The 24261-nt window shown below is 44.1% G+C and overlaps 1 non-coding gene across 1 annotated transcript; it reads left to right on the top strand.

Moving 5' to 3' along the window:
• The first annotated feature begins 22580 nt into the window (after positions 1-22580).
• On the top strand, positions 22581-22665 carry TRNAR-UCU. The gene is given in 2 exon segments: positions 22581-22617; positions 22630-22665. It is a non-coding gene; the product is annotated as a tRNA-Arg (tRNA).
• Positions 22666-24261: the final 1596 nt, after the last annotated feature.

A 24261-nucleotide genomic window follows, 5' to 3' on the forward strand; every position in this document is an offset into this window, starting at 1 on the left:
TGTTAGTGTAGGATTCTTTACTTTATGCCTCTCTTCTATTACGTGAAATCATCCTCAGGGGCCCTGGAACAAACCTCACTTTTCTCGTTGGCCATTTTTTGAGAAGAGCTACAGTTATGTGCTGCTCAGTCCTTGCTGCTCAAAGCTATTAGGCCCACGGGCTTCTATCTGGATCAGCTGAGAAGTGACTTCTGGCCTTAGTGGCTCCATGCATTTCCTAACATTTGGTCTCCATTGAGGAGTGTGCTAGAGCCAGCTCACACTGCCTCCCAAGGGCCAATAGTATATTTTTTGGAATTGTGCAAGCTGGTTGACCTCAAGTTGGTAGCTTGGAATTAGCGATTGTGGGAGAATTTTAAAGCATGGAAAATGACAAATGCTACCAATCAGGGCTCTCTTCCACTCCCCGCCTATTGTTAAATATTTACTGGCACATCACTGTCTCCATCTGTCCGCTTCCTGCCTGGAAGACTATCGAAGATGTTCATATGAAAGCTCGCACTTAATTTTTAGTTCTACACATCCTTTAAATATATTTACTAGATTGGTTTTTGTAAATAACTTTGCAAACTTGAATGCTTCATATCAATTTCAGTGGTAATTCTAGGTGAAAAGCCTAAGAGAACAAAGGGATTCAACCCTCCACTTAACTACAATGCTTAAACTCCCTTAATTTTCCTACTCACTGTTACGCCCTTACCTCAGACCCTTATCTTCCATGGAGTCTACAGATGGAGCCTCCTATCTGGTTTTCCTACTTCTCGGCTTCCCACTGTCCACCCTTCATATCTCTGTCTGGTCAATCTTTTGAAAACCCCGCCTCTGGTCATATCCCTCATCAGAGGCTCCACACTGTCTCTCAACACAATTCATATTTCTGACCTGACTATCAGGCTCCCACTTGCAATTCTGTTATTAGATAAGCTTTGTGTGCAGCCACTCTGGCCAGCCCAGGGGAGAGGTCAGGGCTCCACAGTGGCTGAAGCCACTTTCACTAAGAGGCCTCTCCATGCCACCCACCCCCATGTGGGAGCTCTGTCTGCCTAGAATCAGGTGTGGCTACCAGAAGGTCCAATCCCTGGAGAACCAGGACAACCTCTTTTTAAATCTTGGGGGCACTTTCTTATTTGAATATGATTCTAAAGTTACAGAAAAATTGCAAGTATAGCATAAAGAAATCCCATATACCTTTTACCCAGATTCACTCATCCTTTACATTTTGCTCCATCTCTTTCACTATGTGCATTATTCTGTTTTTATTCTGGATCATTTAAAAGCAAATTAGAGATACTGCACCCCTTTACACCTATTTCTTCTAAGAAAAAGGATGTTCTCTTATATAAATGCTGTACAATTATCAACTTTAGTACAAACTTCGCATTACTAGAATACTATTTTCTAAACAACAGTTTAACCTTGTTTCATCAATTGTCCCAATAATGTACCTTACATCTATTTTTTCCCCCAGCCCAGAATCCAATCAAACATTAGTCATATATTGCATTTAGTTGGCATGTCCCTCAGTCTCCTTTAATTTTGAACAGTTTGGCCTTTCTCTAACTTTTTGAACTTGATACTTTAGACCAGTTATTTGGTAGAGTGTCCCTGAACTTAAGTTCACCTGGTGTTGCAGGATTAGATTTAGGTAGGCATTTTGGGTGGTCAAGAAAATCACGGGAGATGATGTTATATTTTTCTCAGTGTATCTTACCAGGGGGGTCCATGACGCCTGCCTGTCTCAGTAGCAGTAACCTAAGCTCTGATCCCTGTAAAGTCAGTAAACAACCTCTTTGTGAAAGGCTGCCCTCTACTGGCTATTTCCAACATTGCAGTTGTTATGCCTCTGCTCATATGGTTGACCATGGGCCAGAAGCCCAGAAATACAGATGCTGATAATTTACTGGTTGTGAAAATGTGGGAAAGTTACTCAGTCTTATCGAACCACAGTTTCCTCATCTGTAAGATGACCATGGTAGTCTTTGCCCTGCTTCTCTCACAGAGGAGGTTGAGTGTGAAAGGGTCCTACAAAGGTGGTCAGACGGTGTTATTTTAAACTAATGTCTGTAGCGGCTGCTATGACTCTTCAGTAGGCCCAGCCCTGGAGGTCCTTGAGTGCCAAAGCTGCTCCTCAGGACTAATGTCCACCAGTGGGTCCCGTCTGTGGCCGCCATGACAGAGTTGCCCCTTACCTGAGACTTCTGTGAACAACAGGTTCTTGTGAGTCGTGTCCTGAAGGAGCTCAGGAAGTAGGCAGCCCGGCCTTTAGTGTTTCTGCCCTGTGGGTCCATCTGGGGGGTTAGCACATTCTGTGCATCACCTGTTACACCCGCATCCCCTGGAGTTGCTTCCACACTGCCGCTCCCAGGCTGGGGACACTGAACATGCCCCTTTGGCAGAGGCTGAGCATGCCCTCGGGCCCTCAGACACCCACCAAACCTGAGCCAACCTGTGCTTTCAGCACATTTAGGCCCTGGGCTTTCGCCTATGCTAACCCCCCCAGGGAATGGTGCAAACTCTATTCTTATCCAGACCTAGTCCCTCTCTTCATTTTCTCTGCATCCTTTCCAGAAACTACCTAACTACTTGCCTTCTTTCTGACTTCCAATAAATATTTATTGAGCACCAACAAAATGAGAAATTCTGCATTGTGAGATCGGGAAGCACACTTGCCCCACAGAGCTTATAGCGTTTTGGGTGATGGAAACAAGCAGAGCAGCAATTACATTACAAATAAGATTCCTGTGCCTCCTGAAGCAGTCTTTTCATGGCGCCCCTGACTCAGCCACACTTATTACTTCCCATCTGGCCCAGAGCCTCCTCATTATGGCTTCAGATGTATTGAGTGCTCTTCCAGGATGCCACAAAGATAGACTTTTGTAGGCCCCAAGGCAAAGCTCAGAGAAGAATTATAAGAAATAAGTAGATCAAGAAAGATAGGAAAGAAATATTTTTTATAATGAAATTAGTTATGTCTTTTCTTACATTTATTTTTCTAAGCAGAGACATCTTTAGTAGTGAACTTGAGCCATTATCTGGAGTATCTGTGGGGTCTCTATATTTTAGGGATCTTGGGAGTCTTGAGAACCGGTGACTCAATGAATAGAATTCTGAGTCTGTTCAGAGGAAGGAGTATCACACAGACAAGCGCTCAGTACACGCTGACTTAGAAGTGCTCTTCACTTTGTAAAGCTAGTGCCCAGATTAGGCTGTGGGAAGTCAGGCCAGAAGGTACGGGAAGGGTGAGGGAGCAGCCCTGGCCCACAGTGAATGGCTAGCCTGCCCAGCTTCCTTTCATCTACATGACTGGAGCAAAGCGACTTCTCACCTATGTGAAAGATACCATTGCCTAATTCATTGCCCTTGCAGGCTGCTTCTGAATGGAAAAATGAAATAATACATGGAAAGGGCCTGCACCGTTTGTGTAGAGATGCCCTATAAACCAACAGATGTATAGGAAACATGTTTTGGCCAGAAACATGAATAAGGAGTCATTTTATAATGTAATTTTACAGTGGTTTACTAGGGAGCAACCATGCTTGTCTCCAACTGGTTAGGTGCAGGTTAGAACAGAGTGCAGATTAGCAGCCATAGTTAAGGCCTGGGTTGGGTTTACATTGGTTCAATTCACACCTCTCCTGCTTCCTCATTCATGTGTACATTTCACCCACAAAGGATACTGGGGACTAACATGAACGGGGCATTTACAAATTCATCATTACTTCTCAGAGAGCAAGTGGGTGAATAATAAGGTTATCTTGCTATGCAAAGGGTTGAATGCTATTTGGGAAAGTAGAATAGAAAATTCCATGAGGGTAATAAGGACTATGCTGTCTTGTTCACCACTTTACACCTAGTACCTAGTGCCACATAAAAATTAGCTGCAGTGGAAACCCACCATGACATAGTTTATTCTGTTATCGTAGCATAACTTCTGCTTAAGAATTGACAAGAGAATAGAGTTTACATTTTCTTGTGACCACATCCCCCAAGCAATATTTTGAAATTATGCTACAATTTCCAGCTTGGCTTTAATTGGTGAGTAATTCATAAAATCCTTTAGAAATTAAAACTCTATTTAAACAAGCAATTGATGGTAATATTGAAAGTATTTAAGCTGTTGCCCATTGAATTTTTGATCGACAGTGTCAAAACAACCATCACAGCTAAATCCAAGATATTCCAGAATGCAACAAAAACGAAGACAGAACAAAACAAAATCCCCTAAACTATCTTAGCTATAATTATAAAAACAGGTGCTAACTTGTATTTTGAAGTCCTGAAACTGCCTTCAGGGGCAAGAGAGCAAACAGTACATTAAGAAACCAAAAAAAGGAAAAAAAAGCAAGCAAGCAAGCAAGCAAGCAGCTATAATAATAGAACTAGTTTGTCCTGAGTCTAGGAGGACAATGCCTTCCTGGATTGTTCCACAACATTTACTCTTTGGCCATCTGTTTCCCTAGTCCATCCACATCCTGTTAAACCAACACGGTCCTGGTAACAGGAATCCCTGCTGCGACTTTATGGTATTGCTTCAGCTTCCTGTCCTGTTTCTGCAGGAGTTTTATTTAGCCGTATATGTGAATGTGCACTTGTATATATGAGGGAAGGAATGAGTTCCAGGGCATCAAAGCAAGGGAAGAAAAAGGTGACCACCAGGGGAGGCCAGCATGATCTGGACTTACTTTCTGGTTCTTGGGGCAGAGAGCCAAGCATTCCTATAATGTCTATTTCATGTTTGTTTGTTTTTTTTAATTACAATTGACATGCAATATTATATTAGTTTGAGGTGTACAACATAGTGATTAGAGATTTATATAACTTACAAAGTGATCACTCCAATAACAAGTTAATACCCAAAATAGATAAGGCACTCATATAACCTAACTCCAAAAAAACCCCCAAACAATCCAATTGAAAAATGGGCAGAGGACCTTAATAGACATTTCTCCAAAAAGGATATACAGATGGCCAATGGAAATATGAAAAGATGCTCAACATCACTAATCGCCAGGGAAATGCAAATTAAGACCATGATGAGATACAACCTCACACCTGTCAGAATGGCTATCATCAATAAATCAACAAACAAGTGTTGGTGAAGATGTGAAAAAAAAGAGAACCCTTGTGCACTGTTGGTGGGATTGAAAATTGATGCAGCCACATGGAAAATATAGTATTGAGTCTCCTCAAAAAATTATAAATAGAACTACCAAATATCGAGCAATTTCACTTCTGAGTATTTATCCAAAGAAATCCAAAACACTACTTTGAAAAGATACAGTCACACCTATGTTCATTGCAGCATTCTTTACAATAGCCAAAATATGGAAGCAATCTAAGTGCCCATAGATAGACAAATAGATAAAGAAGATGTGGCACATATATACAAAGGAATATTACTCAGACATAAGAAACGAATGAAATCTTGCCATTTGTGACAACATGGATGGAACTAGAGGGTATTATGCTAAATGAAATAAGTCAGACATAGAAAGACAAGTACCATATGATCTCACTTATATGTGGAATCAAAAAAAAAAAATCCCAAATAACAAAACAGAAACAAACTCATACAGAGAACAAGTCGATGGCTGCCAAATTGGGAGTGGGGGCAAGCGGGTTGGGGAGGATGGGTGAGAAAGGTGAAGGGATTAAGAAATACAAATTGCCAGTTATAAAAAACAGTCACAGAGATATAAAGTACAGCATAGGGAATATAATCAATAATATTTCATGGTTTTTTTAAACTACCATTCATTGAGCACCGTGCTAAGTGCTTTATATACATTATCATATTATCTCACTAGATTAACCTCGCAGCTGCCTAGTGACATGGATTTTTCTTTGTTTGTATTTCTTTATCATTTTACAGGTGAGGAAATAAGTCTCAAGAAAGGTTGAGTGGCTTGGGCTTTCACATGATTCAGAAGTGGCAGAGGTGGAATTTGAACTCAGGCACACTCTAAAGCCTATGCCCTTAGCCATTATGTTCTTTAGCCTTTCCTTGGTCCCCTATATCCTCGCTGGCAGCATTACCATTTTTATTCCTCTTTTATTTTCCTTCCCTGTCTCTGGGCTGCTTCCCAGATCAAGGTAGACATCTGTCCATAAGTTCCATATTACATTCTTCATTCTGGCTTTTAAAGCCCTCTACGTCTTGAACCTATTTCACTCTTAAGCTCCATCCTCAAGCACTCCTAAGCCTAGGTGCTCTTCTGTAGCTAACCGGTTCTGTTTTCCCTCCACACCCCAGCCCAGCACCTCTACAGTGCTTGGTTTTGCAGCACTTTCTGGCCAAGGAGTTCTCCTGTCTCACCCTCTTCCCATTTCATCACCCTACCTGTTTACCTTCCCCTAAACCTCCCTAGCCCTCTTGCTCTGTCAGAACTAGTGCAGCCTTGCCTCCTCTGGGAAGCTGCCCAGTCCACCCGAGACTCCTCCCTCCTTTAGGATAAAGCACTGTTTCTCTGAGCTCCTGGTTTGACCATAACCATGTGCCACTTTGGGACACCCTTAATACTACTGACTCTGCTATTTAATTCATGTGCTACTGCTTTGTCTCCACAATTAGATTATAAGCTCTTTGATTGCCAAATGTCTCTTTTTAAACTTTGTGATATTTCTCTTAACTCCTACTTTAGTGTTTTGTACACAAAAGGGGTTCGATAAATATCTGTTGGTTTCTATGTGATTATATTCATGCCAGGTTGATACCAGAACTCTTAGCTAGGGTCGAACTAAAGCACAAGCGTCAAAAAGCTAATGTTAAATCTTCAGTGCCTACCAGCTCCTCTCCTGCCTACGAGCTGAAGACCATGATCTACCCCTGTCACACAAGACCCCGAGTTCAGGCCTGATCTTGAGGATTCATGCCTAGACTAACAGTCTACTGTTGTACTTACATGTCTCCAGAGCCAGATTGCCTGGGTTTGTATCCCAGTTCTGCTTCTTCCTGGCTGTGATCTGAGCAAGCTACTCAACCATTTGGGGCCTCAGTTTCCTCATCTGTAAAATGGGGATAATAAGACTATCAATCATTTATCAACTATTTATTGAAGGCCTGTTATATGTCAGGCATTGTTCTAGGTGCTGGGCATAAAATAAATCTTCACCATCAAGAAGCTTGCATTCTAGTGGAGTGACACAGACAAGTAGTTAAATAAATGTATAGGATATCAGAATGATAAGAGCTGTGCAGGGGGAAAAAAAGGGTGGATGAGAAACTGTGGTTTTAAATAACATGGTAAGATGACATTGGAACACAGACCTGTAAGGCTCTGTGATGATTAAATGATCAAATGAATGTAAGCACTTAAAACAGTGTTTGATACATAATAAGTGCTGAATAATTGTTAGATATTAGATATTATCAATATATGTAAGGTTTCTCTTCTAAACAAAAAAAATACTAATGTCTGTTATAATAACCTTTAAACAAAAAAGCACCAATCAAATTACTGTTACAATTATATGCTCCCTGAGTTGTCTATATTGGATGACTTTGCTGATTCATACTTTGGGAGCCGACAACAGATTTTGAATTTAGACCAACATGTTGGTCCTAAGGTTGACTCTCTAATGGACAAAGGCTCAAGTCTGAGAGGGAGATAGTTTGGGGCAGGAAGCACCCTCCCAGGTCATTCCTCCCACTCTGTCTGTTACTATGGTCCAGTCTGCTTTTAATTATTAAAATATTTGGACATACAGTAATTTGCTTCCTACTCGTAGCTCTTTTCTGCATCTTTTTTGGTAGGAATAAGCTTACTACTCAAGGGTGGATGAAAACCCTAATCCTAAAATATTATCTGCATTAAAAAAAAATGGACATTTGCAACTTATAAAGGAAATTCAGGGAAAAGCTGAGCAGTTAGTCCTTTGAAACTATTTCCTGATGCTGGGTGTATCTTTTCACCCACCACAAACACTGTGACTTCATCAAGTCTTTAAAGAGTCAACCCCAAGCCCAGAACACACTCACACAAATACAGCTAAAGATGATACTCAAGTACCCAGAGTCCAACAGGGCCTCTTCAGAAATCGGTAAGAGTACGGCTGGGCCTGACTGAACCTTCAAGTCATCATTTGCCTTTGGGAGGTTTTTCTCCAACACTGAGGAGCCTGAACTGGGTGATTCTGCCATCCTTCCCTGAGACTCCCTCAGTGACCTTCCTAAGTTGGAATCCTTTGCAGTTCAGAGATGAGAGGTGGGGATCTCCGGGAGGGGGCCAGGAACAGAGCCCCACCTGATCTCATCTGGGAGATGACTGATAAGGGCAGGACCAGGAGAGAGCTCTGTGAAATTGTGGGTGGGAACCTTGAATTTCTCTTGAGAAACAGCCCTCAGGATGCAGAATGTCAGAGAATGCCGGTAAAGGACCACGTCTGCAGTACACACCAACCTGTCTGTCTGCCCTGAAGACCACCACCCCAAAGACTACAGGGCCTAGCTTTCAAGATGTAGATACTGGGTGGTGAAATGTTAAGGCCTTCTAAAAAGTGTTCGAATATTTCAGAATCACATTCTGGCACATCTGGCAGACAGATGCCCCTCCATAAGAGATCTAATAATAATCACCACCAAATAACAAGAATTAGCATTTACTGAGCACTTGTGATGTGCCACGTATTACGCTAAGCACTTCATGTACCTTATAATTCTCATGACAACCCAAAGAGTTACGTCCTATTATTGGATCTTTTTTTTTTTTTTTTTTACCATTGTTATGCCTACTTACAGAAGAAGAACCAGTCAGATCCCTCAGAGAGTTTAAATATCTCACCTGGGCTCACCTAGCTAGTGTCAGAGCTGGGGTTTAAACTAGGCAGTCTGCTTTCAGAGCAATGTGTGCTTAACTATTGTTGTCTGCAAAGGAGCAGCTTCTAACTCAACTTGGAGGTGGGACAGAGGGAGGCTTTTGGGAATGCATGTGCTTGAGCAGGGTGGTAATGGAGGAAGAGTTGGCTGGGAGAACAAGAGGAGAAGGGCCAAGGCATTATGGCCAAAGGCACTGAGACTTGAGAAAACAAAGAGGATTCATATCTTTGCAATACTTTGGTATGGCTGGAGAAAGGCAGATGTGTGTCGCTGACAAAGATGAAGCCAAAGGAACAGGCAGGGACCCGCTCATGAAGGGCTTTTGATGTCCTGCCACAAGGTTTGAGTTTTTTCCTAAAAGTGAGAGGAAGTCATCAGTAAAAGACACCTGTGATTGCCTACCCATCAATCAGCCACCACTCACCCCTGCCTCCTTGACTAACAGAACCCCTTTCTTTTTCATATTAAAGGTATCGGGGTGATATTAGTTAATAACATTATATAAATTTCAGGTGTACAACTTTATATTACAACATCTGTATACTCTGTTGTGTCCTCATTATCCAAAGTCTATCTCCTCTGTCACCATATATTTGACCCCCTTTACCTTCTTTGTCTTCCCCTCCCCCTCCCCCCACTCTGATAACCATCATTCTGTTGCCTACATCTATGAATATGTTGCTTTTTGTTTTTATATCCCACATATGAGTTAAATCATACAGTTCTTATCCTTTTCCATTTGCCTTATTTCACTTAGCATGATACTCTTAAGATTCATTCATGTTGTCACAAATGGCAGTATTTCATCTTTTTATGGTTGTGTAGTATTCCATTGTTTATATACCACATCTTCTTTGTCCAATCACCCATTGAGAGACACTTAGGTGTTTCCATGTCTTGGTTATTGTGAGTAATAAATGTTTTCAAAATTTTCAGGTAGATATCTAGAAGGGAGATTGCTGGATCATATGGTAGCTCTATTCTTAATTTCTTGAGAAGCCTCCGTACTGTTTTCCATAGTGGCTGCACCAATTTACAGTCCCCACCAGAAGTATGTGAGGCAGATCCTCTTTGTTAATGAGGAAATCTACCCTCCACATGGTCCTGTGCTTCTCAAAGAAAACCATGGATATGCCATTCCTTGCCAGTAGTTTAGGAGGAGGCACCCACGAGTCCCGAGGACAAGTCTGCTGGGACCCGGGGAAAGCATTCCTCCCTGATATAGATACGCAGGAGAAAGTGTCTCTTTTGGTGCTGGGTGCTGTGGTATCCAGATGCAGTAGCCATCGTGCATCCCGGGAAGAATCTGTCCTGGGAATGGCAGAGCAGAATGAAGTAAGAACTTAGGCTCCTGGTCCTGGAACCACTGAGTTCACCCACTGGGCTCCCCCTCCGCCAGGTTTCTCGTTGGCTGAGATGATAACTGTCTTTTTGGCTATGCCACCTGCATCAGGGCTATTTCTGAAGAGTCAAAAACATCCTGACCAATTTATCATCAAAACTTTTAAAGCAGGGCATGCTTCATTTGTTGAGGGCCTACTACGTGCCAGGAAGTGATCTGCCAGTGATTGAGAGAAGCCTGGTTCCTTGATGCTGCCAGGTAGTTCACAGTCCTGAGGGAAAAGGAGACTTAAGGAGTAGTTATAAGACGGCGAATATTTTGAAAAGTAGTTAGGGCGCTATGGGAGTATATGAGGGAGGCGTGCTTTAATTTGGAGGTGAGACACTCAGGGAAGGTTTCCCTAAAGCTGGAATATTTAAGCTGCAACCTGAAGAACGAGGAAGCAATGGCCAGAGAGAGGTAGGGGTGTGTGTGTGGGAGGGGGGATGTATGAGTGAGTGCATGGGTATTGTGGGGAGGGCAGGCAGGGTAAGGGTCCCAGTTCAGGCTGAACATGTGCATATGCAAAACCTCTGCAGCAAAAGAGACATTGTGCCAGGTGAGAGGAACCCAAGCAGAGACAAGTAGCCAGAAAAGATCATGGAACACCAGGAAGGCCATGTTCAGTGCCAGCTCCAGGAAGGGAGGGTCTGCGACTTATTTGTTTTTGTATTCCTGAGGCTATGCAGAGTAACAGGTGCTCAAGAAATGTTTATTGAACAAATAAAGAAATGAAAACACATTAACTAGAGAAATGGAATCTAAACAGGACATGAGAATCTGAAAAATGAAACAAAACTGCCTCTCAAGGCCAGCTGCGCCATCACGAGGAACATTTCAACTTTAGCTGGGAGCCCAGGAAGCACCACATCCATCTGGCTGGCACAAGGACAGGTTTGAAATGAGCACATATGCTCTGATTTGAGTTGGTCAGATTTAGCAAGACAAGCATGCCATTTATCCAAAGCAGGCCTATCTGGAGCCACTGGAGGGGAGTCTAAGTGACATCTGCCAGGCTGGGACTTTATAAGGCAGGGGAGTCTGGCAGACAGAGACTCAGCCAGGGCCTGTCTTGATGCCACTCATCAGAGAGGGGCTTTCTCTGCTACTCCCGCCATCCTGAGGACTTCAGAGAATCGAAGCATTTTAGAACTAGGGAGGACCCTAGGGATCATGCGGCCAGCTCCCAGTTTTACAGATGAAGACACTGAATCTAGAGAGGTCGAATGACTTACTCTAAGTCAGTGGCAGGACAGGGCAGGTGTCAGGTCTCTTGATTCGATGTTCATGTTCAGTCCTCTTATAAGCACATCTAAAGGGAAGAAAGGAGGGAGAGGAGAGAAGAAGAAAAAGGAGGGAGGAAGGGGAGAAACTACACTGGGGCCATTTCACAGGAACTAAAACAGAGCAGAACTCCATAGCCAAAGGCGATTAAGAAACATCATGCCTTGTAAAATACTAACTTTAGTTAAGGCGACAGCTGAAAGGCAATGGTGCAAACACAATGTTCATCTTTCTCAGCTGAGGGCTCAGTCTCTGGAAGAAGAGATTCCACCTCATAGCTCCAGGGTGCCACTGGTTGCAGTTGTGACCACACATATTCCCACTTAAGGCTGTTCCATTCTTAACAGTAGCTAGGAGCTGGGATCGGGGACAAAACAGCCAATGTCTGAGTCCTTGCTCTTGCATTTTCTCCCAGGATCACTTCCCACCTTCTTTTCAGTAATAAAACTCCTGATTTTTAGCTGGCACATGGCTGCCTGGAATAAAGATTACACTTCCCAGCTCCTTGTGGCTAAGAGTTGCCTCTGTGACTAAATTCTGATCAATGGCATATAGGGAGAGGGATCAAGTGCGGCCTCAGGAAGTCAACTAAAAGCAGTGGTTCTCCATCTGTGGAGATTTGGCCCCCCAGTGACATCTGGCAACATATGGGGACATTTTTGTTTGTCATACCTGAGAAGGAGGAAGTTACACTGGCACCTAGTACCTAGAAGCCAAGGATACTGCCAAATATCTACAATGCACAGGACAGCCCCTACAACGATGAATTATCTGACCCAAAATGCCGAAAGCACTAAGACTGAGAAGCCCTGCCTTAAAGGGTGGGGGCATACTTATTTTGCTCCTTCCTCTATACCAAGGGTCCCCAACCCCCAGGCTGCAGACCAATACCAGTCTGTGGCCTGCTAGGAACCAGGATGCACAGCAGGAGGTGAGCGGCAGGCGGTCCAGCAAGTGAAGCTTCATCTGTATTTGCAGCTGCTCCCCAGCGCTAGCATCACCGCCCCAGCTCCACCTCAGATCATCAGGCGTTAGATTCTCATAGGAGCACCGGTCCCCGTTGCTCTATACAACTGACTGGAGTGTAGATGTGAAGGCCAGAATCTGAGCTGCCACCTTTGACCATGAGGTGGAAGCTACATGTTGAGGACAGTAAAGCAGCAAGACAGAAGGAGTTTGGATCCCTGATGATTGTGAAGCTGCCGTATCAGCTGCGGACAACTCACTTCCAGACTTTGTTACCTAAAACAAAATAAAGTTTTAGCTCATTTCAGCTTTTGTTGCTTTGGGTTTGCTGTCATTTACAGCTGAACCTAATAATACACCTTCTGCCCTCTTGCCCAGTCTCCATTTCCTCCAACTCCAGTGAGCCTCTGCCCTCTGCTCTTGCTCCTGGTCTCTCCTCCCTTTCTACCCCTTTGTTGTTCTCAGGCTTCACCTCCAGATTTACTCAAGAGCTATATTCACCCATTCTCAGTTTGATATACTTTGAATTCTGATACTAATCCAAGATCCATCTTGTTGCAGCCCTGAGACTACCAGGTCCCGTGCTTCCAGATTCCCAGCCAATCAGGCTCTAATTAGTCCTAAGAAGAGGCCATGTCAATTGAGTTCTGAACATTTCTTTGTAACCAAGTTTGTAACGTGGAGTCACATTCTCCCAGAGCAGTTTTTTTTTTTACTTTTATATTATTTAATGCAAGACAATGTATAGCATCATGACAAAGAAAATCCTTTTGAAACATCAAGTTAAAAAATTATGAACTCTTGATTATCGACTGAAATGAACCAGTCCATAAATTACCAGTATAAAGGGGATTTACTTAGGCTGGGTCTGCCACATCTGGTCCTCAGATAAAATATCTTTCATGTGATTCCCCTGAAATTTCTTTGCTGACCCTGAGTCACTGAAGATGAATGATTTGTCTAGGTTGTCCCAATAGAGTCAATAGCAGCCTTAAAAGCCTTCAGAATGGATCCTTTGAGATTCTAATCCTTGAAAATAAAGATGCACTTTGCATTGTTGAGTACTTGTGGTTCTTTTGGGAGGCGCTAAGGAATACAGTTTTCTCATCTTTTCCATCTTCTGGAGACTGTCCACATTACTTGGCTCAGGCGCACGTTTAGTCTCTAAAGCCAACAATGGCCAACAATGGCCTGCAGGTGTTATCTCTACACTGGTACTGTGTGGGTGCCAGTTCAGCAGAGTGGAGCCTTGACCAATGAGAATGGACTCTGGTCCTTACTCCATACAGGTACTATCAGCTGGGTATCAGTCCTGGTCCTATTGTAGCTGAAGAATTAATCCATCTATCCATATATCTATGCATTCATTCAGCACATGCATGAGTCACGTTCAGGTCTCGAGCATAGAATCTGACAATTCCCTGGAGGTCTTTCCATTTATCTTTATTGTCTACTAAAGGCTTAAAAATGACAAAATCTTGTCTGCCAAGTAGAATTTCCCAGAGAAACAGAGGAGAAGGGCTCTCTTTATCTCTCTATGCCTTTCCATTGCTAGTGATAGAGAATTTGATATTACTTAGCCCTTTCCTTTCTGGGATTTTAAAGTCTGCTACTGGGAGCTAAGAAAAAAAGTCACAGTGACCCCACCACTACACAAATGACTTCACAGTTATACAGTCACATTATCAGAGATCTAAAAGTAAATCATTTGTACTCAAGGGCAGATATTCCAGAACTAGGAGGGGAATTTCAGCCAGCATATTTGCTACTACTTGAGATTGTCCATCTGACATCTTGAAGATATAATAAAGATAGATCACTTCAAGGGAAAAGTGGGCAAGGGCTAAAGAATAGTAAAACAAGAAGCATCCCAGTCAGCTTCCATGTCCTTCAGATGCACTGCGGTACATTCTGAATCTAGTCCCAATTTCTGGGTCATGATGTGAGGATGGAAGCTTCCAACTCAAGCGAAGTAATTAAGTGTGAGAACAAAGTTGAATCCTTTCCATCGTCTTTCTTTCAGAGTACTTGCTGACTGAAGTGGAGGGGGAAGAGCATGGCTACCATATGAAGAGCGGGTAGGAACTAACGTTATAGATTCTGTGGAAGCCAACCTCCAAATAAACCCCAACACTTCTCATCTTCTGGTATTCACATCCTTGTGTAGTCTCCTCCCACACTGTATTAGAGTTGGTTTGTGTGACCAAAAGAATACAGTAGAAGTGATGATATAGGACTTCTGAAGCTAGGCCATAAAAGACATGTGGCTTCTGCCTTGTTCTCTCTCTTAAATCATTCACTCTGGGGATGAAGTACAGTCCTGTAGCAAGGAACTGAGGCCTCCTGCCAAAAGCTAAGTGAGTGGGTGATCTTGAAAGCACATCCTCCAGCCCCAGTTAAACTCTCAGATAATTATAGCCCCAACCAACTTCATGAGAGACCCTGAGTATGAACCACTCAGCTGGGCTGCTTCCCAACCAACAGAAACTACGAGGTAATAAATTTTTATTGTTTTAAGCTGCTAAGGTCTACAGTAATTTGTTAACACAGCAATAACTATTATATCCCTTCCTGTCATGTCAGTGTATGTCAGCAGCTCAGTTAATCCTCATGACAATCCTATGAAACAGAAATTATTTTCTCCTTCTTAGGGGTCTGAAAATAGGTTCAGAGTATAAAGCAATTTTCCAAAGTCATATGACTGCCTCCAAAACTCATTAAACCACTCTGGCCCACTCAGTCATGCCTCTCTGAGACCTCCCTCCTCCTCCCAGTGATGTACAGAGACAAGCCAGGCTGTCCTACAAGTGGTTTCAGGTTTAATGATAAGATTATATGGTCCTAGGGTAGAGAGTGGATGAGGGTTTGAAATTACCACTGCCTACAAAAGTTTTATTCTTACACACCCTGTAAAGCAGCTTTAAGAACTTGGTGGAATCGACGTAAAACAAATGGCATTCTAAAGCAATGGCAAATAAATGGAAGAATTAAAAAATAGTCAATGTTTTTAGTTAGAGTCAGAAAGCTGATGACAAATAACAAGATTTCCATTGCGATGATGGGTTGTTTGTGTCATTTGTGGGTCTATAACAGACACATCATGAAGAAACGGCTTGGAGCCCAGGTGTGGTCAGCACCTGAGATTTTATGTCCTTTAGTCTGACTCAGAAGGTGGAAGGCAGCCTGGAGGGATTCTTCTGCCTGCTCTGGAATGGACTCGACCTAGGTTCTGTTGGACATCATTTACAATATATCTTTTCTTTCCCAGTTCTTCACATGGTGGGAGATAAAAGGGCATAGTTTCCTCTGAGGTCACTTTTTTGGACCAATAAACTGGACTAATTCTGAGCTATTTGATGGAGTTTTGAGATATACTTCTTAAGGACTTAAATTAATGCTAATAATAGAAGCCCAAGTGGACTAATTAGAGTCTGGCTACCTAAGCCCTAAATCAGCGCTTCTCAAACTTTAATGCAAATGAATGACCTGGGGGGATTTCATTAAAGTGCAGATTCTGATTCAGCAGGTCTGGGGTGGGGCCTGAGATCCTGCATTTTTAACCAGCTCCTAGGTGATGTTAATACTCCTGGGGCATGGTCAGTACTTGAGTAAGAAAGGCAAGAAGCACTGATTCTCAAACTTGGCTGCTTCTGAGAATCACCTGGGGAGTTCAAAATGACTGATGACAGGGCTTCACTCCCAGAGATTCTGATGTAAGTGGCCTTGGGGGCATCTTGGGCATCAGGATCCTAGTGCCTGGCAGAGTTTGAGGACCACTGGTCTAACAAATCTGTTCCCAGTTCCTCACTGGTTCCCTCCTGGTCTCTTTCCTGAAAAGAGGCAGCTGCAGTGCAGGGTAACTATGAACTTGGGGATGGGAACCTGAAAGTTGTGCTGCTCTCCTCATGGTTTGTCTTCCCATCTGAGGACAGGGGAAATGACTTTGCCTCCTTTATTAAAAGCATTATTTGAGGTCGAAGTGAGTTCACATGCACTATGCAAAGGACTCAGAATAGTGCCTGGCATAATGCGTTATTACTTCCTTATTATTATTCTCAACTACTAATGAATTAAGATTGGTTAAGCTTTACTAGATGGTTGTCCATTATGGGGCCCAGGAATGGGGGAACGCCTTTGTTTGGTGAGAACTTGGAAGGAAGAGATGTGTATCTAGTGGGTGGAATTCAAGACCCACTCCCTGACACTGCATCACTGAAATCAGAATTAGGACACTGAAGATCAACTTCAACTTCCATAAAGCCATTAAGGAAACTTCTATGGAGTGGTTACTGTTTACAGGGCATTATGCTAAGCCTTGGGGAGAGCTGACTAAACTAGAAAGCAAGGATGTTTAGCTTTTAAGAGCATCTGGTCTAATACAGAAGATAAGCTATGAAGTAGCTTCCTTATTGCCTACAGGACTCAACTAATATCTAAAGGAGCTTGCTGTGAGCTAGGCAGAAGAAGGCAGGGTTCCTTCCCCCCATGATGCTTGTACTCTGGGGGAGGAGACAGAAACCCAAATAGAAAATTATAAACCTTCCAAGGTGCTTTGGAAAACCCAGAAGAAGAGCCTCTCTCTACCACCAGACTAGGCTGGAGAAGAATGTTTTGGAAAATTCTTGGAGGAGTTGGCATAGGCTGATCAATTCCAGGCCCCATAGCCTTGCATTCAAAGCGCTTGGATCTTTCCCCTATTGACTCCCTCGGCTGTATCTCCTGACAAGTCGAACCCATTTCCTATATCCATCCATGTTTTCCTGTCTTTGCCCAAGGCCACAAGGTACATGGGTGCAAGGGAAGTGTCTATCTTCTTTACCACAGGGAACTAGGGGAAAGCCTGACATTTACATGTGCTTGATGCTTAAATGAGTAAATGTGCTTCCTTCAAGCTCAAAGCCTGTTCTGTTTTGAAGACTCAGGTCAGGCTCAGCCTTGGTACAGCCATCTCGACAGCAGATGGTGACTGCCACCTATGGGATGACTCTACATCCTTCCTGAGCTCTGTGAAACCTAGAAGCCTAGTCAGTCGCTCCAGTCCACCAGCCACGAGGTCTGAAATTGTTGGTGCTACCTACCTCGGACATGATATACCTGCTTCTGCTTTAGTTTCCCTTTGTGGCTAGACCCCTTCTCCGAACACCAGCCTACTAGTCTGAGATTTCAACCAGTTCATGCCAAGCTTTTCCATTTGGGAGCTGGATCATGTGTTCTGTTTATCCTCAGCTACGACTTTTGTCCTCTTGTGAATAAGCTGATGGCACAGAACCATGGAACTGATCCAAGCCTGACTTTGTCACCAGTGCCCAAGTGACCTTCTCCATAGCACTACTGCAACCAAGGTGAAGGTAGCTGGACCCTTTCAGAAACTGTGCATTGGACTGCTCAGCCTCTACCATTATCCCAGCCTCTCCTATTATCCCAGCCTCTCCTATTTTCTTTGTATCCCCTAGTCTGTGTGCTAACCTCTAATGGCATTCCTTTTGTGCAAGTTGGCACTAGGTTTGACAGCCCTTTCCCAATGTGGCCTTCCTCCTTAATTACCCCTCTCAGGATGTGATCTCGTTCTCTCTCCTTGGAAGTTACAAACCAATGCACCTACCTCACTTGGAGACCTTTTTACCTTGCATCTCAGTTACGTACCTGTCATCATTTCTATTAGGCTGTACCAGGCACATGTCTTTTTCCTTTGTATGTCCACTAGACCCTCGATCATTGCTTGCTGAAGAGATGAAAGCATAGGAAAACACTAAGTTAAAATTAAATGGGATGTAGATTCTCCCTGACCCTTGGCCCCCATTCCATTCAGCCTGTATGCCTTCCCCTAAATTAATCATTCTAAAGCACAGCCATTCTCATTCCAAAAGAAACTAGCAGCTCTCTATTGCTTATTGCATTAAATCCATTTTCCTCATCCTGAATCCAGCCTGCCCCTATCCCCTTTGCCACATCTGGCTTCAATCTTTCCTGCCCAACCTTATCTCCCTCTTCCTCAGCTGTACTTCTATGAGGACCCATCTGTCCCTCTTTTCTATCTTAATTTCTACATTTCTTCATCCTAGAAAATTTTCTTTCTCTTCCCCAACTCTCATATTGCTACTTTGTGTAGTTTGATTATTGGCTTGGGTGAAACGGTGCTAAGATTTTTTAAGATGAAAAAGGCCATTATTTAAATACTGTGAGTAGATTTTATCTGGCAACAGATGGGTCTTCATAAGTCCTTTAGGTATGGACTGCACCTTTGTTTTGGGGAACTATGTGGTGGGAGGTAGATGAAAATAAGTATCCAAGGTTCTCAGGGAACGAACTGTGAGGAAATCATGAAGTTGAAAGTAGATGTTTTCAGTCTGAAAAGCCAAGTGTTCTGTTTAGTAGCAGATATGATGTCTATAATCCAGTAGGATGGGGTAGGAAGGTGAAGAATGTTTCTTGGGTTGCAACAAATTTAGCCAATGCTGTAGCTGAATTCTGATTTGTTCCTGCAAGATATGGGATTTCTTTATTAAGAAATTCTTGCTTGCTAATAATAACAGCAAAAAGTTGTTACACACTTACCATGTGCCAGGACTGAGATAAAACTTTGCAAGGATTAATTTCTGTAATCCTCACAACAATTTTAGGATTTTTCAGATGAGGAAAAGAAGGCTCTGAGAAATTAAGGATCATGTCTTACAAATAAAAGACAAAGCCAAGGTGTGAACACCAGGAGTTGACTCCATAGTCTGTACTCCTGACTTCTACTACCAGTCTGTTTTTAAAAAAATCTCATCCTTTTAAAATTTCTTTTGGGAGTATGTTTTATAATTAGTATAATAGTAAGTGCTTATTATTTGGAAATGCAAATTCAAAAACCTTTTACTGGTAGGGTTATCCAGTCCTAGCACTTTTTCATATGCTAGCTTGCGTTATTTGCTCATTGCTTCATATTCATAGGTCATATTTCTTCCAAGGAATTTGAAGTTCCTTTAATTGTGTCTTAAACTTCCACTTTATCTCCCACAGTAGGCTCAACTGTATCCTCCCTAAATACTCACTGAATTGAATTAAACTGGTTCTCCAACTACCTTCTCCCTCTGGAACAAAGCAAAGCTAGTGAAAATATATAACAATACAGTAGATTTCTAGACCTTCATATGGGGAAGGCTGAGGCTGCTTCCAAGCACTACAAATAGAAAAAACACAGTAACTTAAAAGCTAATTCCACTGCACAAACATGAAAAGTATTATTGCAACTCCCAGAGGTGTATAATGGATTTGAACTTTAAAACACCAAAACAAAGTAGTGTTTAATTTAGGGTTTTGCTGTCCAGGGAACTCAAATTGCAGCTGGTTGATCAGCTCGCTCATCCGTGGTTATAGTCCATGCTTTGGCCCCCTCTTTTGGCAGGAAGTAGTAAGTTTTTTACTTGCAAAAATTCTTGGTTCATGTTGTATAATGGCTGCTCTTTACTGTATGTACTGCCTGAGAAGATTTAGCTCTCAGGTTTAACAAAGGCAAAGACAAAACCTACTAGCTCTTTCTCCTCAGGTGGAAACTCAATACACGTGTTCATTCCTTTTACATGCTAACATTGCTGCCTCTGAAGCCAGACTCACTATAAGCCGCCTATTAATTGTCGGAGAACACATGTGGTCCTTGTTCTTGTGTGGTTTTCCCAATCTTCTCATTGTAGGGCGTAAAAAGTACAACCTTGATTGCTCACAGAGTTTGTCACACAAGGCTGGTTTTCCCACACTGTCTGCTGACCCTATGTCTTGGTAATGTTTTCCATGACAGAGGCAAGTGGTTTGGTCTCAACTAGTGACAGAAATCAAATACTTAAAATTCTTGGATTAAGTGGAATTAAGGGCACACATATCTTTCCTTAGCACAAGGTTTCTTTCCCAATTCCCCTTCCCAAAGCTTTTGTGAGTTTGAATTGTTACTTATGTCATTGATTCATCACTGGAGAGTTGGCTCTAATGTCCCCAGGCAGAATTTCTCTTTATGGTATTCCTACAGAGGCATTGAGCATCTCTCTTCCCCTAGTCTGCCATGTGCAATTTCAAAGACCATTGAAGACTAAGATGCCACTAGTGCCTGGTACATTGCAGAGTTCAACAGAAATTTGTTTAAATAAATATGATTCAAAGTCATATCCTGTTTTAAGAGCTGATTTTGTATATGTGAGCATTCCGTCATGCATGCGAAGACACGAGTTTTATTTTCTTAATCTTGGAGCATAACTATGTTAAACACAAAATGCATGTTGTCAAGGAATTTTCTATTATGGTGGAATGAAACACAGTCCTGGCAGCAGTCAGGACTCTGCCACTTACTGTTTCGAGAGGCAATCCACCAAGGGCCCCTCCCATCCTTGCGCATTCTTGCAGTGAACAACCTTGACAGATGAGGGAATGTCTCCCTATGGGACAAAGAGCAGGCTTGCTTACTGCCTGTTGTAAAACGGTGGGTACCTCAGGCTTAGCCTTTCTCACCTGTAATGTAACCCATTTTATGTACAAGCATACATCTGGACTCATCTGCTTTGTTTCTGTGAGAACTGGGGTTCGGGGAATCAACACAAACATGTTGCCACTCTGGCTACTGCTTTTGTTGCAATAGTCTTTTATCTCTGATCCAGTAGTCATGCGTGTTGTCAGCATTCTTGAAACTGTGAAAAGCTGACATGTAAGCCTGCAAGAAGAGTAAAAACTCAGATTTTTCAAAGTTCTTGACACTAGCTAGTCCCTACACAATGCATTTAACCTCTTTTAGCGGCAGTTACCCTTCCTTATAAAGGGGACAATAGTATCTGCTCACGGTATTGTTGTGGGGTTAAACTAAGTAACAATGTAAAGATATCTACCACACTAGAATATTCCTGGAAGCTCCCTTTCCATCTTTAGAACCCTGACAGAGACTACTCTGCTTTGATGCCTGATGATGCTGGGCAGGCAGGAACGGCGTAGACCACAGGGTGGGCTGTGGCTGATCTTGGTTGGGTGCGGAAGGCTGCAGACCCGCCTGAAGAACGCGCACAGCTGCAGCTCTGCAATTTCTAGGCAGGCGGGGCTCGAAAAGTGGAGCCGGAAGCTAGGGTTTTTGTCTTGCGGCAGTGGTTGCATAGCAACCATGCTGTTTTTTTTTTACTTAGATTGTCTATTTCAATTGGCTTCGGGGGTCCTGCGGACGAGGATTACCGGGGCACCGAAGCGCCCCCCACCCCCAACACTCCCCTGATTTGTGGCAGCCTCTGGCTCCGCTGCCCGCCACTCGCGGGAAACCCCGCGGCAGCGCTCGGGCGCGCGCCCTCCGCCCACACCCGCCCACGCATGCTCCCGGCGCCCCCACGCGCGCAGTCACCCTCCCCGGCGCCGCCCACGCAGCCGCGTGCTTCAGACACGCGGGCTCCCGGCGGCTGCGCGGCGTCCGCGAAGGCAGCTCCCGGCGCTTGGAGGAGCTCTCGGAGGATGCTGCGGCGCGGGGCGCGTCGCCCCCCTCAGTCCACCAGAGCCCGGATGCCTCAGAAATTCGGCTCTGGGTCTGTGGGGAGCGAAATGCAACCCAAACCCCGTTTTACCGAACCCCGCGCAAATAAACACGCACAAGCACGCACACAGCCATCACCGCGGCCCGCGCTCGCAGCGGCGGCGGGTCTTGGCCGCGGGCGGCCAGGGAAGAGCCCGGGACCCACGAGGGGCCGCAGCTCGGGATCGGCCGCTAAAAGGTGCGACGTAAGTGCCCGGCGTTCCCGTCCCGGCTCAACGGCGCAACGGCCGGCCTGGGGCCTGCATCGCCGGGGCTGGAGAGACCCGGTAGGCGGGGTGCTCGGGCAGGAAGGGAGCCGGGGAGGAAGGGCTCGGGTGTGATTTGTCCTGCGCGGCCGTGTACGGAGGCTTGGGCAGGCCGGAGACCGGGCTGCGGCTACCCTCTGACGGACCAGCCGGAGCGCGGCCTTCCTCTTGCCAGGCTCGTCGACCTGGTTGAGAGGCAGTCGTCGGGGAAAGACAGGTACCTGCGGCCCATGTTTGGTGTCAGCTGCTTTGACGGTGCCCTGGCCTCGGCGATGCAGACGGCTAAAGGGGATTGGGAAGGGCGCGGGGCCGTTGCCTCTGGCTTAATATAGCAGATGCGCAGGGACTCCAACAGGTGGCTCCGTGGCGCAATGGATAGCGCATTGGACTTCTAGAGGCTGAAGGCATTCAAAGGTTCCGGGTTCGAGTCCCGGCGGAGTCGCGGTTTTTTCCTTAAGTAATTTAATTCCTATCCAACCTTTTCCCTTCTGCTCTCCTTTTCCTAAATGATGTTAACATGCTTTCTAATCCCTCTCTCGCTTTCCGCCGCTTTCGGCTTCTGCGGCCCTTTCACCTGTAGATAAGCCCCCCATCTTCTCCCCGCCCCGCTGCTCCATCACCAATTGTCCGGGTTTGGTGTCTCAGAGCCTGGGCCAAGACGACTGGGAACTTGATCCAGGAACTGGGAAGAGCGGCCTCGGGCGGCCACGGAGCGAGGCCTCGCGCCTTTGGCTTAAAGGAGAGCGCGGTGAGGCCCGGGCCTGGGTGCGCCAGGAGAGCTGCCGGCACGCCCCGGGGGTAACACCCCCTCGCCCGGAGCGCGACAGTGGCTGCCAGGAACCGGTGAGGAAAGGACGACAAACGCGTCTACACCCTGTGCTGCGCTGTGCCGGCCGACTGTCCGTCCGGCCCAGAAGGCTTCAAAATTGTCACCAGAATCCTCAGTGGGATCCTGACAGAAATGCAGATTTCTGGGCGTCACCCGGGACTCTAATTCAGTCAGTCAGGATGGGGCTCAGGAATCTATATTTTGATAAGAATGCCCTCTCCTCTTCCCCAAGATTCCAGTGCAGAGGTCCGAGGACCACCCTGCCTGTCAGCTCTTCCAGGCAGAGATGACCATCTTGTACCTTTTCTGAGACCTCATAGCTTTGCACAAGATTAAAGTTCCACCTCACTAAACACGAATAAATTAATGAATGAATGGCATTTTAAAAATTAATTGTAATAAATCTTAATTCGTGCAAAAAAATGCAAAATCGTCCCCCCCCAAAAAGTAAACCATCCTTGTTCCTATGTCTCAGCCTTGCAATTCTCTCCATAAGCCATTAGTGAAAATGATATCTTTGAAATGTTTTCAGATTTTATGCACACATGTAAGCATTTTTATATCTTACCACGCAGTATATATGTTTATTGATGTTAGTGACATAGATACACAATTGGTAATATGCTACAACTTGCTCTTTCACCTAAGGCAAGTAGAGCTGCCTTGTTCCATTGTACATCTGTATCATAATTTAATAGCACCCAATAGTTGGACATTACAAACAATGCTCCAGTGAACATCCTTGTTCTTACATTATTGTACACAAGTGCAAGTATATCTGTAGGATAGATTCCTAGGAAGTTGAATTGTGGAGTCAAAGGTTTGTGCTTTCGCTGGTAGATATTGCCACTTGCTCTCATGGAAATTCTACCCATTTTATTCTCACCAGCAATGTGTGAGAGTGCCCATTTCCCCATAGTCCACATGTTATCAAACAGGTGAAGAAAGATTTCTAGTTGTAGTTTCAATTCATGTCTTTTATTAGGAGTGAAGGTGAGCATAGTTTCATATATAGAATAATTTGTATTTTCTTATTGTGATTTATTTGTTCTTGTGTTTTGCTTATTTTTCTGTTGCATCATTGGCCATTTTCTTACTGGTTTGAACGAAATCTCTACATATTAAGGAAACCAGCCCTTTATGATATTTGTTATAATTCTTTCCTGGATTCATTTGTCTTCTGATTTTGTTTATGGTATTTTTTTTTTT

Source organism: Pteropus vampyrus, unplaced genomic scaffold (assembly GCF_000151845.1).
Source record: "Pteropus vampyrus isolate Shadow unplaced genomic scaffold, Pvam_2.0 Scaffold22, whole genome shotgun sequence".
In the NCBI taxonomy this organism is placed as follows: Eukaryota; Metazoa; Chordata; class Mammalia; order Chiroptera; family Pteropodidae; genus Pteropus; species Pteropus vampyrus.